This window comes from Otolemur garnettii, unplaced genomic scaffold (genome assembly GCF_000181295.1).
Source record: "Otolemur garnettii isolate 467f Iridium unplaced genomic scaffold, OtoGar3 scaffold00028, whole genome shotgun sequence".
Taxonomy (NCBI): Eukaryota; Metazoa; Chordata; class Mammalia; order Primates; family Galagidae; genus Otolemur; species Otolemur garnettii.
The window spans coordinates 19,172,451-19,190,448 of record NW_003852423.1 but is presented as its reverse complement, the minus strand read 5'-3'; positions in this window follow the sequence as shown (position 1 = coordinate 19,190,448).

Here is a 17,998-nt window from a genome sequence, read left to right as displayed (position 1 = left end):
CACCATCACACTAAATTCCCAGAAACTAAAGGACACAACCTACCTTTCACAGTGGGGCAAAGGATAAAATTAAGCACTGGACTTTCACAAAATAAGATGAATAGAACTCCACTATACTTATCAGTTCTCTCAATAAATGTTAATGGCTTGAATTTCCCAATGAAGAGGCACAGGCTGGCCACATGGATAAAAAAACACAAGCCATACATATGCTTTCTTCATGAAACATATAACCTTGAAGGATAACTCAAGAATTGGGATAAAAGAATGGAGAGCAATATTTCAGGTAAATAGAAATGAGAAGAAAGGATAGTTGCAATCTTATATTCAGACACAAGTGAATTTAAAGCAATTAAATTTAAAGATAAATATGGTCATTTCATTTTGGTCAAGGGAACAATAAAACAAGAGGACATTTCAATTCTAAATATGCACCCAATTTAAATGCTCCCAGATTTATGAAAAAGACCTTGACTGATCTGAGTGATATGATATCCCATATCACCATAATAACTGGAGATTGTAATACTTCTATGGCAGAACTGGAGAGACTCTCTAAACAGAAACTAAACAAAGATATAAGAGATGTAAAAGTGACCATAAAACAATTGGGCTTAATAGACGTATACAAAACACAACATCCCAAAGCTAAGGAATATATGTTCTTCTCATCAGCCCATGGAACATACTCCAAAATATACCTTATCTTTGGATACAAATAAAACCTCAATAAAGTTAAAAGAATTGAAATTACACCTTGTATCTTCTCAGACCACAAGACAATAAAGGTGGACCTCAACTCCTACAAAAATTTTCATACCCACACAAAAGCATGGAAATAAAACAACATTATGCTGAATGACAGTTGGGTCAAGGAACAGATAAATAAGGAAATTCTTACATTTCTTAAACATAACAACAATGAAGCCACAAGCTGCCAAAACCTGTGAGATTCTGCAAAAGCAGTCCAAAAAGGGAAATTTATAGCATTAGATGCCTATATCTGAAAAATAGAAAGAGAGCACATCAACAACCTAATGAATTATCATCAGGAAATAGAAAAGGAAAAACAATCTAATCCTAAATCCAGCAGAAGAAAAGAAATAATCACAATTAAATCATATATAAATGAAATTGAAAACAAAAAAAAAATTCAGAAAATTAATGTAACAAAAAGTTGGTTCTTTGAAAAGACAAATAAAATCAATAAACTTTTGGCTAGATTAACTAGAAACAGAAAAGTAAAATGTCTAATAACCTTAATCAGAAATGAAAAATGAGAAATAACAACAGATACTGCAGGGATACAAGAGATAACCTCTGGCTGCCACAAGAAACACCATCCAGAGAAATTTAACAATGTGCAGGAAACAGACCAATACTTAGAACCATGCCATCTCCCAATACCTAACCAAGAAGAAATAGATCTCTTGAACAGATCAATATCAAGAACTGAGATTGAAGAAACAATAAAAAAACTTCCACCAAAAATGCCCTCTACCAGATGGATTCATGCCAAAATTCTATCAAACCCTGAAAAAGAACTTGTACCTATACTGAAGAACCTATTCCAAAACATTGAAAAGGAAGGAACCTTTCCTCACATGTTCTATGAAGCAAACATCACCCTGATACCAAAACCAGGAAAATACTCAACTAAAAAAGAGAACTAACAACCAATTTCACTGCTGAATATAGACACAAAACACTCAATAAAACCTTAGCTAATAGATTACAGTACATATTTTAAAAAATTATACATCATGATCAAGTAGGCTTCATCCCAGGGATGTAAGGCTAGTTTTAACATACACAAAGCTGTAGATATAATACAAAAGACCATCTGATTCTCTCAATAGATGCAGAAAAAGCTTTTGATACAATTCAGCATCCTTTTCTAACAAGAATACTTAAGAATATAGGCATAGATGACACATTTCTTAAACTGACTGAAGCAATCTACAACAAACCCACAGCTACTATCATTCTGAATGGAGTAAAACTGAAAGCTTTTCCAATTAGAACTGGAAGCAGACAAGGCTGTCCTCTATCACCACTACTATTCAACATAGTTCTGGAAGTTCTAGCCAATGCAATTAGGCAAGAGGAGTATATAATGGGATGGACATCTAAATGGCGGGCAGAAGAGGTCAAACTTTACTCTTGCTAATGATAGAATCTTATACTTAGAGAAACTCAGAGATTCTACCAAAAGACTCATGGAAGTGATCAAGAAATACAGTTACATCTTAGGGTATAAAATCAATGTCCACAAATCAGTAGCCTTTGCTTATGCCAATAACATCCAAGTTGAGAGACTAATCAAAGAAGCAATTCTTGTCACAGTAATTTCAAAGAAAATGAAATACCTAGGAATATACCTTAAAAAAGAGAAGGACCACTACTAAGAGAATTCTGAAACCTTAAGAAAAGAAACAGTGGCTCAGTGCCTGTAGCTCAAGTGGCTAGGGCTCCAGGCACATACACCAGAGCTGGCAGGTTCAAATCCAGCCTGGCCCTGCCAAACAACAGTGATAACTACAGCCAAAAAATAGCCAGGCATTGTGGTGGGCACCTGTAGTTCCAGCTACTTGGGAGACTGAGGCAAGAGAATGGTTTAAGCCCGGGAGTTGGAGGTTGCGGTGAGCTGTGATGACACAGCACTCTACCCAGGGTGAGAGCTTGAGACTCTGTCTCAAAAAAAAAAAAAAAAAAGAAAGAAAGAAAGAAAGAAAAGAAAAGAAATAGTATAAGACGTTAACAAATGTAAGAACATCTATGCTCCTGTCTGGGAAGAATCAATATTGTTAAAATGTCTATACTTCCCAAAGCAATCTATAGATGAAATGCAATCTACATTAAAATACCAACATCAGACTTTGAAGAACTGGAAAATATAGTTATTCATTTTGTATGGAACCAGAAAAACTCCTATATTGCCAAAGCAGTTTTTAGTAATAAAAACACAGCCAGAGGCATCACTATTCCACAGTGACCAAAACAGCATGGTATTTGCACAAAAATAGAAACATAGACATTTAGAACTGAATAGAAAACCAAGAGATATAACCAGTCTCTTATAGTCATCTGATCTTTGATAACATGCAGTGGGGGAAAGAATCCCTAGTCAATAAATGGGGCTGGGAGAACTGGATAACCACAAGTAAAAGATTAAAACGAGACCCACACCTTTCACCACTTACAAAAATTGATTCAAGATGAAGAAAAGATTTAAATCTAAGACATGCAATAATGAAAATCCTAGAAGGAATTGTGGGGAAAACTCTTGGGGATGTCAGCCTGGGTAAAGATTTTATGAAGATTTTTACAGTGGCAATTGCAACAACAACAAAAATAAACACTGTGACTTAATTAAACTGAAAAGCTTCTGCACAGCTGAGGACACAATATCATAGCAAATAGACAAACTTCAGAATGGGAAAAGATATTTGCATATTATGAATCTGATAAAGGTTTGATAACTGGATCTATAGTGAACTCAAATTAATCAACAAAAAAGAGCAAACAATCCCATCTATCACTCAGCAAGAGACACAAACAGAACCTTTTCTGAGGAAGACGGATGAATGGCTAACAAACATACGAAAAATGCTCATCTCCAATCATCAGAGAAATGCAAATAAAACTCACCCAGAGATATCACCTAACACCAGTAAGATCAGCTCACATAATAAAGTCCCACAGTTGTAGATGATGGCATGGATGTGGAGAGTGGGAAACACTGTTACAATGTTAGTGTAACTGCAAACTAATACAACCTCTTTTGAAAGAAGTATGGAGAATCCTCAAAGAACTCAAATTAGTTTGTTCCACCAACTCCCATTTGACCCTGCAGTCTCACTGCTAGGCATCTACCCAAAAGAAAAAAATCATTTTATCGTAAGGACATTTGCACTAGAATGTTTATCACAGCTTAATTTACAATAGCCAACATGTGGAAATAACCTAAATGCCCATCAAATCAGGAATGGATTAACAAACTGTCATATATGTATACCATGGAATACTATTCAGCCATAAAAAAGATGATGACTTTATATCTTATGTGTTAACCTGGATGGAGTTGATACATATTTTTCTTAATAAAGTATCACAAGACAGAAAAGCAAATAAATATCCAATGTACTCAATACTAATATGAAGCCAGTATATGATCTAATCATGCCCACAGAGGAGAAAAACTCATTTTAATTCAAGTTGGGCAGAGGGGAAATAAGAGGAGAATAGAGGAGGGGGGATGAAACACTTCCACTTCATGGGCACATTGTATAGGGTATATGAAACAATTTTTGTGTGCAGGACACAACTATAAGAGGGACTCTCCCTAACAAATACAAATACTGTGACATGTTTATGCCCTCATATCAACCTGAAATAAAAAAATAAGAAAAAAGAACCACTATAAAGAGAATGAAAATAGAAGTACAGACAGGGAGAAAATACTTGCAAAATATATCTGACATAAGCCTCTCACTCAAAACATGCAAAAAATTCTTTAACCTCAACCATAAGAAAATAAACAAACCAATTTAAAAAATGGCTCAAAATCTATTGCTGGTGGGAATGTAAAATGCTACAGGCACTTTACAAGACAATTTGGCATTTCATTCATTAAAAGATAATGTGTACATTTACCACATGATCTAAAAATCATATTTCTTAATATCTACCCAAATGAGTTAGCAACTTATGTCCACACAAAAACTTGTGCACAGACGTTTATAGCAGCTTTATTCTTTTTTTCTTTTCTTTTCTTTTTTTTTTTTATGAGACAGAGTCTCAGTTTATTGCCCTCGGTAGAGTGCTGTAGCATCACAGCTCACAGCAACCTCCAGCTCCTGGGCCCAGGCGATTCTCTAGCGTCAACCTCCCAAGTAACTGGGACTACAGGTGCCTGCCACAACGCCCAGCTATTTTTTTGTTGCTGTTTGGCGGGGGCTGAGTTTGAACCCACCAACCTCAGTATAGGGGGCCAATGCCCTACCCACTGAGCCACAGGCACTGCCCAAGCAGCTTTATTCTTAATTGCCAAAATTGGAAGTAACCAAGATGTCTGCTAGTAGACAAATGGATAAATAAACTCTAGTGCATCTAGATAATGAAGTATTGTTTGATGCTAAAGCAGAAATGATATCATGCCATAAACAGGAATGGAGGAAACTTAAATGCATGTTTCTAAGCAAAAAAAGAAAAATATGAAAGCACTATGTATTGTATGATTCCACCTATATGACATTCTGGAATAAGCAAAACTATGGAGACAGTAAAAAGATTATTGTTTGCGAGGAGTTAGGGTGAACGTGGGATGAGCGGGTGAAGGACAGAGTATTTTGAAGGCAGTTAAATTACATTGTAAGATATAATGGTGGATAAATGTTAATTTTCACTTATTAAAACTCACAGAATGTACAATGCTAATCATGAACTCTAACATAAAATATCGACTTGGAGTGATAATAACGGGTGAATAGAGTTCACCAATTACAACAGATGTACTGCCATGGTGGAAGATGTTGATGGTAGGGGAGGCTGTTGCTGAGGGGGAGAAGGGACATGAGAACTCTCTATACTTCTGCTGACTTTTACTGTGAAACTAAAAGTCACATAATTGCTTTAAAATAAATAAATTAATAATGACATCAGATAAATATCCAATATCCCACATGTTGCCAATAATTGCTGCCTCTAGTTTTCGAGACCTATCAATAATAATGTTGCAGGTACCCAATCTCCCAGCTAACCCAGTTCTCCAACTCTTCTTTTCTCTGAGTCCCTGGATCCCTTCTTAAACCACCAACAAACAATATTTAAATTTCAACTACTTCCTACTATTCCAGTTAGACTAACTGGAAAAACTCACTCAGCTCTAACTCATGTTTCTTGAAGATACTTCCCTAAACCAAGAGCAGTTTTATCCCTAAGAGAAAAATCTTTTGAGAAAAAATATTGACATTGCTTAAACAGTCTTCTAGAATAGTGAATTTGAGATTATTTTGTCATACGTTCTTGTTTTAAAACTTCATGTGCATTCTTATTAAATACATGTTTTATTCATAGTCTATATCCATTCACTACTCATAGCCCACTGAGGTAATAGTAATATAATGCAAATACTTTATTCTTATAAAAAAGAGAAATCAATTTCTACCACTACTCTTTCTGAAGCCAAATAAATTATTACTTTGCACACGCCCATTCTGCCATTGTACAACCACTGCTCTAAGGAAAACGGATCATTTCTCCTTACGGGGTGTCAGTTTCTCTCCTTTTCATGTAATCTAGGTGATGCTTCTTCTGCCTGATGGGCTCAGTGGAGAACCACATGGAAGTGGAAATGCTAAAGCCAATTTCAAGACACATGTGCATTTGTCATTATTGGTGGATGTTTTTAGTCCTCCCTCAGTTCAGAACAAGTTGAAAAGATTTTTTTAATGAGTGCAATTGGGTGGGTCTTTATGTAAAACTGGTGCAGAAGAAGGAAATTTCACCCATTAGGTAAACTAAGCTACATGAAAATGTGCATATTCAAAACAGAGAATTTTGGAGTTGGAGAAGAGAAGGTTAAGATGTCATATTTTTGCAATAAAGTTTGGCAAAGAAGAAGGTGCCCCTGCATCGCCATTTGTTGGAAAAAGCAGAGATGGGATAAGGGAGGTATTGAAACCAAGTCAGAACCTCCAGCTAGTTCTTCGGTGCTCTGACGTGAAGTCTCTTTGATGAAACTAAAGCCTATGATCTTGCACCCTGGGAAGTGGGGAGGAACCCTCTTCTGGTACCCGTAAAGGGCTGTATTTACCTTCTATCTAGTCCACATAAGATATTACTGCAGACATTTCCTCCTTCTCTCCCTACCCTTTTATTTGTTCAAATATGTTGATATTCATTCTTCTTTATGGGAAGGGGAAATGGAAGTTTGAGTTTCATAGTCTAAGAAGGCAGAAAGGATGGGACTGTTTCTCTTTTTCATCTGCTTTAAGAAATGGGTGTGTGAGCTCTTAGGGAGCATCGGTCAGCTTCTTTGCAGAAATAGAATACAGCTCAGAGAGACAGAGTGAGTGACTGAAAGCAGCTCAGATGGAAAACCTGATGGAGGTGAGGAAGTCACCAACATAGCCAGAGACTCCCACAGCTAGGTCTGAAGGCACAAAGGGAGGAAACAGCTTAATGGAACCCAGTGGGAGCTGAGCCCCCTGGCAGCGGCTGTGAACTAACTGGAAGGGATGTGGGCAACACCTGAACTGCTGGCAAAGGCAGGTAAGGAGGGGGAATGAACACCTCAGCTTCACTCCTTGCTCTGGATCATCTCTCCTGACAGTAGCTCCCAGTGGCCAGATCCAGCAAGAAGCCAGGTAGCAAGGACACCCGCAGCCTGGTGCATACAGGCAGGCCTGCCTCCTGCTCAGAGCCCTACAGTGCAGACAGGAGTAGAGAAGAGATGTGATGGGGCAAATCAAACAACACACGTGACTAGAAGAGGGATCACCAGAGACCCAAAGAAATGTTTATCAGGAGCCTTGATTCAACACATGAAATAAAAACGACAGGCTAAAGAACTCAGAAAGAAAGAGCTTATGAGACCTGGGTCCAAGCAGAACTGCTCTGGGCCTTGGCCAAGGAAGTGCAGCTTGTATTTGGAAAGGAGACCATTCCTTTATCCTCTTCATGGATCCCAGCAGTGCTTTGGGAGAATCAGAGACATGTGGAAGATGAGATCATATGCCATTGTGCCAGGCTCCTAACTGTCAATTAGGAGCTTGATGAGGAGGGGCAGGACAGGGCAGATGTACGTGAAAGCTGCAGCTCACAGTTCAGACCATGGACCAAAGGAGGAAGCCTTTCTCTGTGGGCCTGGAACAATTATAGATTAGTTAGTAAAAACATACATGACATTTTTCTTTAACAAAAGGTTAGTAATATCTGGGTATCTATGTCATATGTGTTTAAAATATTTGTTCTTAGAGGAAGTGAATAACATGTTAATTTCTGAAATCATCCCTACATGGAGGTAGGAGAGAACACCTGGTGTGGAAGTAACATTGATTGGGTCAAAGGAGATACGAGGAAAAATTCCTCTGGGAGATGCAATCTGAGCTTTTTCCCCAAGGAAGGACCAGCCTGCCTTCAAGTCAATGCTTATTTGTAATGCAGCAGCCGCTGGAAACTGAGTATCAGAGAGATTACAGGGCAGACTTTCTTAGTGAGATCAGGGATAATCAGGGAGGAGAGACAAGAAGGGTGGTGTGAGCAGGAGGGAAAATAGGGTCTGTTGGGGAGATCCAAACTATACCATCCCAGCAACATCAAAGAGTATCTGATCACACAGTTGTCAGTAACATTCCTCTCCTTGCCAGTATATACAACACTGATCGTAAAAATGATAACACACTAGTTATTAAGTCTGCTATATTCTGGGCACTGTTGTTTGCACCTTATATAATCCCATCTAACTTCCATATCAACCCTTTAAAGTGGATTCTCTTCCCATTCTATAGAGGGGGAAACAATATCAGAGAGATTACAGGGCAGACTTTCATAGTCCATCTCTACATGGTCTCTGGATGATCTGGGCCTGTGCTGTCCAGTACATTAGCCAAGAGCTATGCGTGGCTACTGAAATGTGGCTACTCAGAATTAGGATGTGCTACAAGAATTAAACACATACTCAGTTTTGAAGAATTTAGTATAAGTAGTATAAGCTAAAAGATATAAAATAGCTGATCAATAATTTTATACTGATTACATCTTTAAATGATAATATTGTATATAAAATGTGTTAAGAAAAATTTTTTAAAGAATAAGTATGTGCCCTAATTTTTATTATTTTTAACAACTCAGAGACGTGATTCCAGTAGAATTAAATAATAAAAAATATGAATTCTTGCTCTAGAGGTAGGACAGCTGTCAAAGTTGGCTAATTCAATGGCTTTGTGAAATCCTAAAAGACCAGTCTCTTTCTGTCCCCTTGCTTTGCCACCCTCATTATGCTGCCTTGGCCCTTACTGGAATCCTTCATGGTCCCAAGAAGGCTGAAGTAGTTTTTGGATGTGACAACATTCAGGTAAATTCAGGAATGATCTTTTTATGAGTACTTTTCTTAGGAGCAAGACCACTTTCCCTAGAAGGCTCCCTAACTTCTTACCTTTCATTGGCAAAATTGGGTTACCTATATATTCTTAAACTAGTCTGTGGTAGAGCTAGGAATTTTTGTTTATGTTTGACTTTTTTTAAATTAAATCATAGCTGTGTATATTAATGCAATCATGGGATACAATGTGCTGGTTTTATATACAATGAAGTGTTTTCATCAAACTGGTTAACATAGCCTTCATGGCATTTTCTTAGCTATTGTGTTAAGACATTTATATTCTACACCTAGTAAATTTCACATATACCCTTGTAAGATGCACTGTAGGTGTGGTCCCACCAATTACTCTCCCTCCACTGATCCTCCCCCTCCCTTCCCTTCCCTCTCCCTTTCCCCTTCTTTTTGGGCTATAATTGGGTTATAGCTTTCATAAGAAAGCTATAAATTGGTTTCATAGTAAGACTGAGTACATTGTATACTTTTTCTTCCATTCTTGAGATACTTTGCTAAGAAGAATATTGTCCAGCTCCATCCATGTAAACATGTAAGAGGTAAAGTCTCCATCTTTCTTTAAGGCTGCATAATATTCCATGGTGTACATATACCACAATTTATTGATTCATTCATGGGTCAATGGAAATACTAGAAGAAAGTGCAGGGAAAACTCTTGAAAAAATCAGCCTGGGCGAATATTTTATGAGGAGGACCCCCTGGGCAATTGAAGCAACATCAAAAATACACTATTGGGACCTGATCAAACTAAAAGGCTTCTGCACAGCCAAGAACACAGTAAGTAAAGCAAGCAGACAGTACTTAGAATGGGAGAAGATATTTGCAGGTTATGTCTCTGACAAAGGTTTAATAACCAGAATCCACAGAGAACTCAAACGTGTTAGCAAGAAAAGAACAAGTGATCCCATCTCAGGGTGGGCAAGGGACTTGAAGAGAAACTTCCCTGAAGAAGACAGGCACACAGCTTACAGACACATGAAAAAATGCTTATCATCCTTAATCATCAGAGAATTGCAAATCAAGACTACTTTGAGAGATCATCTAACTCCAGTAAGATTAGCCCACATCACAAAATCCCAAAACCAGAGATGTTGGCGGGAATGTGGAGAAAAGGGAACACTTCTACATTGCTGGGGGGAATGCAAACTAATACGTTCCTTTTGGAAAGATATTTGGAGAACACTTAGAGATCTAAAAATAGACCTGCCATTCAATCCTACAATTCCTCTACTAGGTATATCCAGGTATATATCCAGAGGACCAAAAAACACATTATAACAAAGATATATACCAGAAGTTTTATTGCAGCCCAATTCATAATAGCTAAGTCATGGTAGAGAGTGGAATTATTGAGACTGTCTTAGACTAGTGGTTCTCAAAGTTGCATGGGTCAGGATCCTCTGGAAGATCTTACTAAGACACACGTTGCTGGACCCTACTGCCAGAATTTTCAATCCAAGGCAGGGCTCAAGAACCTTTATTTCTAGCAAGTTCCCAGGCATGCTAACGCAGTTGGTCTGAGAAACAGATTTTGAAAACCACTCTCTTAGATTATTTGGGTCAACCAAATATTTGTGCTATAGGAAGTATATATTATATAATGTGTATTTTTAATTTATTTTTATTTGTATGTATTCTTAGAGTACAAGTGCATTTTGCAACATCGATGTATTGTGCTGTGGTGAAGAGTTCCCGTGTGCCCATCGGTGAAGCAATCACACTGGACCCACCCAGCCACTGCTGACCATTCAGCCCTGCCAACCCTCCTTTGCCCCTCCAAGTCGTCATCATACATCATTCCATACTCTGCCTCCATGTGTACACATTATTTAGCTCTTACTTGTAAGTGAGAACATGCAGCATTTGTCTTTCTGTGTCTGAGTTGTTTCACTTTCCTATTCCATCCATGTTACTGCTAAATACATATTCTCATTTTTTTTAAGGATTAATAGCATTGGGTACAGATACATTTTCTTCATCCAATCCTCTGTTTCTGGGCACTTATGTTGATTCCATATCTTTGCTATTGAGAACAGTGCTGTGATAAACATATGCATGCAGGTATTCTTTTTGTATATTTATTTGTTTTCCTTTGGGTGGATATCCAGAACTGGGATTGTTGTATTGTATGTAGCTCCATTTTCGGTTCTTTGGGAAAACTCCATACTGTTTTCCATAGAGGTTGCACTAATTTACATTCCCACAACTGTGTGTAAGTGTTCCCTTTTGTCTGTATCCTCGCCAATATCTGTTTGGTTTTTGTTTTTTGTTTTTTGTCTTTTTAATAATAGCCATTCTGATTGGTGTTAGATGACATCTCATCATGGTTTTAATTTGCATTTCTCTGATTATTAGTGATGGACTGTTTTTCATATGCTTCCTGGCCATTTGTTTGCCTTCTTTTGAAAAATACCTATTCAGTCTTTAGCCCACTTTTTAATGGGATTATTTGGAGGTTTTTGGTTGATTTTGTGTTCCTTGTAAATTCTGGATATTAGTTTTCTGTTGAATATACACTTTGCAAATATTTTCTCCCATTCTTCAGATTGTCTTTTCTTACCATTGATCATTTCTTTTGCTGTGCAGAATCTTTATAGTTTAATTAAGTGCCATTTATCTCTTTTTGTTTTTGCTGTCTGTGCTTTTGAGGCATTAATTCTTTGCCTAGATCAATGTATAGAAGAGTTTCCCCAGTATTTTCTTCTTCTAGACCTATTTTTATAGGTCTGGGTCTTTTATTTAAGTCTAAGATTCATCTTGACTTGATTGTATGTGATGAGAGATAGGGTTACAGTTTAATTCTTCTGCATAGGGCAATTCAATTTTCTCAGCACTATTTATTGAAAAGGATGTCCTTGCCCCAGTCTATGTTCTTTCTGACTTTATCAAAGATCAGTTGGCTTTAAGTATGTGATTTTATTTCTGGGTTGTAAGTCAGGAAATGGGATGCCCTTAGCTTTGTTTTTGTTTGTTTGGTTGGTTACATATGAATTATTTTTTCTAATTCTAAAAAAAAAAAATGATGTTGGCATTTTGATAGGAATTGCCTTGAATCTGTCAATTTCTTTGGGAGGTATGGTCATTTTAATGATATTAATACTTCTTATTCATGAATATGGAATGTTTTTTTCCTTTGTTTATATCAGTTACAATTTCTTTCATCCGTGTTTTTAAATTTTCCTTGTTCACCACCTTGGACAAATATAGTCCTAGCTATTCTATTTTTTGTAACTCATAGATTGGATTGATATTTTTATTTGGTTCTTGGCTAGCTTGTTATTGGTGTATAGAAATGAGACTGATTTGTGTATGCTGGATTTTTTGTACTCTGAAACTTTACTTATAAAATTTCCTTAGAAAATCTCACTGGGTTTAGGTGGGTCTGTGGATTTTCTAAATATAAGATCAGATGATCAGCAACAAGCATCCCTTGACTTCCTTTTTTCCAGTTTGGATGTTTTTTACCATTTTCTCTTGCCTAATTGCTGTGGCAAGAGCATGTTGAATAGAAAAGGTGAAAGTTACCCTTCTTGTCTTGTTTCAGTTCTTAGAGGGGATGCTTTCAACTTTCCCTATGATGATGTTAGCTATGGGTTTGTCGTATGTGACCTTTATTATTTTGAGGTATATTCCCTTTACACTTGGTTTGTTGAGAATTTTTATCATAAAGGGATGCTGGATTTTGTCAAATACTTTTTCTGCATTTATTCTGATGATCATATGGTTTTTACTTTGTTCTTAATTCTTTTTTCTTTTCTTTCTTTCTTTCTTTTTTTTTTTTTTTTTTTTGAGACAGACTCTTACTCTATTGACATGGGTAAAGTGCCATGCTGCCATAGCTCACACCAAGCTCAAACTCTTGGGTTCAAGTAATCCTCTTGTCTCAGCCTCCCAGGTAGACCCACCACAATACCTGACTAGTTTTTCAGTATTTTAGTAGAGACAGAGTCTCACTCTTGCTCAGGCTGGGCTCGAACTCCTGAGCGCAAACAATCCACCCACCTTGGCCTCCCAAAGTGTTAGGATTACAGACATAAGCCACAGCATTCAGCCTTGTTTTTAATTCTGTTTATGAGATGTATCACCTGTATTAATTTACATACACTGAACGATTCTTATGAATCTGGTATAAAAAACCACTTAATCATAATGTATTACCCTTTTGATATGCTGTTGAATTAGATTTCTTTTTATTTTATTGAGAAATTTGTCATTTATGTTCATCAGGGATATTGGTTTATAGTTTTCTTTGTTTACTGTTTCTGGTATGGTTTTGGTATCAGGGTGATACTGTCCCCATTGAATGAGTTAGGAAAGATGCCCTCCTCCTTGAATTTTTGATGAGGTACAGGAGAATTGTAGAATCTGGCTATGAATCCACCTGGTCCTGGGCTTTTGTTATTTAGGAGACTTTTAAATTACTGATTCAATCTCACTACTCATTATTGGTCTGTTTGGGAGTTCTATTTCTTTCTGGTTCATTCTTGGAAGGTTATATGCTTTCAGGAATTTTTCTATTTCCTCTAGGTTTCCAGTTTGTGAGTGTACAGTTGTTCATAATAGTCTCCAATGAACTTCTGTACATCTATGGTATTAGTTGCTAGGTCTCCTTTTTCATTTCTGATTATTTTTATTTAGGAACTTCTCTCTTCATTTCTCTCTCTTCTTTCTTCATTTCTTGGTTAGTTTAGCTAGTAGGTTTTTGTTGTTATTTGTTTACCTTTATGAAAAACTAAATTGATCCTTTGTATTTTTTTCATTAAGTCATTTGTACATAGATCATAAATACATTTATGCCATTATGGGATTCAATGTGTTGATTACTTATACAAATTGGAGTGCTTACATCCTACTAATCAACATAGGCTTCACCTCATTTACCCAATTACAAGATTCAGACATTTGTGTTCTACACCTGATAGACCCAACTTGTACTTGCAATACGCTCCATAGGTGTGGTGCCCCTACTAACCCTCCTTCTATCAAGAAGAAGCCCAAGTGCCCATCGACCCATGAATGGATTAATAAATTGTGGTATATGTATACCATGGAATACTATGCACGATGCAGCATTAAAAAAGAATGAAGACTTTAGCTCTTTTGTGTTTACTTGGATAAAGCTGGAAAATATTCTTCTTAGTAAAGTAACTCAGGAATGATCCTTTGTATTTTTTTGATCTCTATTTTTTTTAATTATACTCTTATCTCTTTTATTTCTTTTCTTCTGCTAAGTATGGGTTTGGTTTGTTCTTTTTTTTTTTTTTTTCTAGTTCCTTGAACTACAATATTTGCAGTACTTGGTTGTTAATTTGTGATCTTTATACTTCTTTGATGTAGGCATTAAATGCTATGAACTTCCATCTTAGAACTGCTTTTTATGTACCCCAAGGGTTTTCTTATATTGTGTTTTAATTTTCACTTGTTTCAAAATTTTCTACATTTCCATGTTAATTTCTTAGTTGACATAGTGATCATTCAGGAGCATATTGTTTAATTTCCATGTGTTTGTATAGTTTCTGAAGTTCCTCTTTGTATTTATTTCTAGCTTTATTCCACTATGGTCTGCAAAGATACCTAATATAGTGTCAAATTTTTAAATCTTGTTAAGACATATTTTGGAGAATGTTCCACATGGTGATGAAAGGAATATATATTCTGTAGTTCCACATGGTGATGAAAGGAATATATATTCTGTACTTGTTGGGTATAATGTTCTGTACATGTCTTATTAAATCCATTTGGTCTACAGTCTAAGTCTTGTGTCTCTTATTATCTGTGTTGATTTTTCTAGTGCAATAGGTGGGGCATTGAAGTGTCTCGTTACTACTACTATGTATTTCTTTAGGGTTAGTAATATTGTTTTGGTGAATCAAGATGTTTTGATGTTGGATGTATATATATATATTAGATAGCTATATCCTCTTGCTCAATCAATTCTTTTATCATTATAAAATGACATTTTTTGTCTTTTTCTCACTCTTTTTGATGTAAATCTGTTTAATCTAATATAAGCAAAGCGTAGCTATTCCTACTTGCTTTATGTTTCTGATTGCATCAGTATCTTCTTCCACCCCTTTGTTTTCAGTCTATACATAAATATCTTTACTAGTAAGGTGAGTTTTTTGTAAGCATCATATGTTTGGATCTTGTTTTTAGATCCATTCTGCCGATCTATTTCTTTTAAGTGGATCAGTTAGTCCATTTATGTTCAGGGTTAATATAGATATGTGAGGATTTTTTTCCTGTCATATTGTAATTGTTTTCTAGTTGTTTCATAAATTCTTTGTTTCTTTTTCTCTTTTAGTCTTTGTGATTTGATGAAAGTCTGTCACATTGCCATTCAGTTCCTTTCTGTTTCCTCATTGTGGTTGCTTTTCAAATCTTGTGAATTTTAGATTTTCATTACAGGGGATTATTGACCTCCTATTTTCATATGTAAAACCCTTTGAACTTTTCCTGTAGGGCTGGTCTTGTAATGAATTCTCTTAGCATTTGTGGGTCTGGAGAAGATTTTGTTTCTCCTTCATTATGAAGCTTAATTCTGTGAATCTCAGAGCTTCATGCATCTACTAAACGGGTGTCATTTTAGAACTGGGCATAAGATGATGGACAAAGGGAAAAAATACCAGGACCAAGGATATCAGCTCAGAGCTCTTTAAATCTTTAGTGCTCCCGGTTAGTATTAGTCCTCAGAATGGGCAAGAGCAGAGGAGCTTCGAGCCCTGGCAGCAAGCAGGAAGAGGTCTGAATCCCTAGGGTGCTACTTCTCAGCTTCCACAGAAAGGCACGCTGCCACCTTATGGACATCCTAAGACATTGCACTTAAGCCTTAAGGCAATACATGATGTCATGGTTGTATTTTATACGTTTGTGCAAATGAAAAATTCATGTAACAGTTTCAAGCAAGATATATTAAAATGAAGTGTCTTAGTTTATATTTCAGTGAAGAAATTAAATAACAGTAGCAAGAGAGAATAAGCTGATTTGTCTGGCAGGATATAAAATTCTTGATTGGCAGATCTTTTTCTTTCCAACTTTAAAAATGCCATCCAGTTCTTTTCTGGCCTGCAAGGTTTCTCTGAGAAATCTGGTGTTAGTCTGATGGGGTTTCCTTTATAGCTGTCTAGACACTTTTCTCTTGCCATTTTTAAAATTTTCTTTTCATTTTGACTTTAGATGTTCTGATTACAGAATGTGCTGTGCTGAAGCCTTTTTTGCAATGTATTTGCCTGGGGTTTACTAGGCCTCCTGTATTTGGACGTTTAACTCTCTTGCTAGACCTGGGAAGTCTTTATCAAGTATTTCCTTGAATAGGTTTTCTAAACTTTTTGAGCTCTCTTCCCCCTTGAGAATACCAATAGTTCATAAGTTCAGTTGCTTTATGTAATCCCAGATGTCTCAAGAGCTTTTATTTTGTGTGTGTGTGTGTGAGACATAATCTCACTATGTGTGTTGTGGCCACAAAGCTCAAAGAAACCTCAAACTCTTGGGCTCAAGTGATTCTCTTACCTCAGCCTCCCAAGTAGTGGGGACTACAGGTGCCTAACCCAATGCCCAGATTTTTTTTTTTTTTTTTTTTTTGCTGTAGTTGTCGTTGTTTAGCAGGTCCCTGCTGGGTTCAAACCTGCCAACCCCAGTGTATGTGGCCAGTGCCCTAATTACTAAACTATAGGAATCGAGCATTTTATTCTTTTTTATATTCATTTTTTTCTTATTTTTGTCTGACTGTGTTATTTAAAAAAATCTGTCTTTATGGTCTGAGATTCTTTCTTCTGCTTGGTCAAAGCTTTCAAATGTATTTTGTATTTCCTTCAATGAATTCTTCAGCTCCATAATTTCTATTCTTTTTTGTGAGATATCTGCCTGCTTGGTAAATTTATCATTCATGTCCTAAATTGATTTTCTGATTTCTTTGTATTGGCTTTGAGATTTCTCTTGCATCTCATTAAACTCTTTTAAAATCAGTATTTGTAATTCTTTATCTGGCATTTTGAGAATTTTTTCCTTAGGACCCCTTGTGGACAATTGTTATGATCCTTTAGTGGTATTGTATTCCCTGTTTTTTCTTGTTTTCTGTATCCTTTTATGACTATCTCTGCATCTGATGTTGAAATCATTTCTTCTAATTTTTTGAAATTGCTTGCATAGAGGAGAATTTTTCCTGAAGGTATATATATAGTTGGTTCAGTAGGACACTTTGGCTTTCACTTTGAGTGCCTATGGGAGTGTGATCTTTAGCAATACACAGTGTCAGTGGTATCTCTGATTTCCTTAGTGGCTTAGGGTATGGTTATTAGTTGAGGCTGTGATGAAGTTTTGCTGGGGACTTGTATACCAGCTTAGGCAGTCTGCAAGCCCTGGTGGTGGCAGCAGTGGGAATAATAGGCCTCAGAACAGTTTATACTGGCATTGGTATTAGTGGATAGTGAAGGCCAATGGATAAGTGGCTTTGTCAGAAGCTAGTAATGGGAGCAGTGTACTCAGTGTGAGAGCAGGTTCTCAGGCCTCTGGGCAGCTCTTGTTATATGGGTGGCAGCAGTAGGGGTAGTGCAGTATGCGCAGGAACCTATGGAAAGTGTGGTCCACTCATGTTTCAGTCTCACAGCAGCTTGTTGCAGGGTGGTGGGTATTGTCCTAGATATGCATTAGAAAACCTGGTTTCCCTGTACCTCCTTGCCTGTGTAGCAGATGTGATGTTTTCCACCAAATTATGTTATTAAAAATAATTTGAGGTGAGCTCTCACCTAATGTCCACAATGTAAATGTGAGCATACCCCTTGGGTGAAGGGCTCAACTACAACTTGAACTTTGCCTTAGAAATGCAAACAATGTAACCTAGTCATTTGTACCCTCATATTAATCTGACTTTTTTTTTTTTTT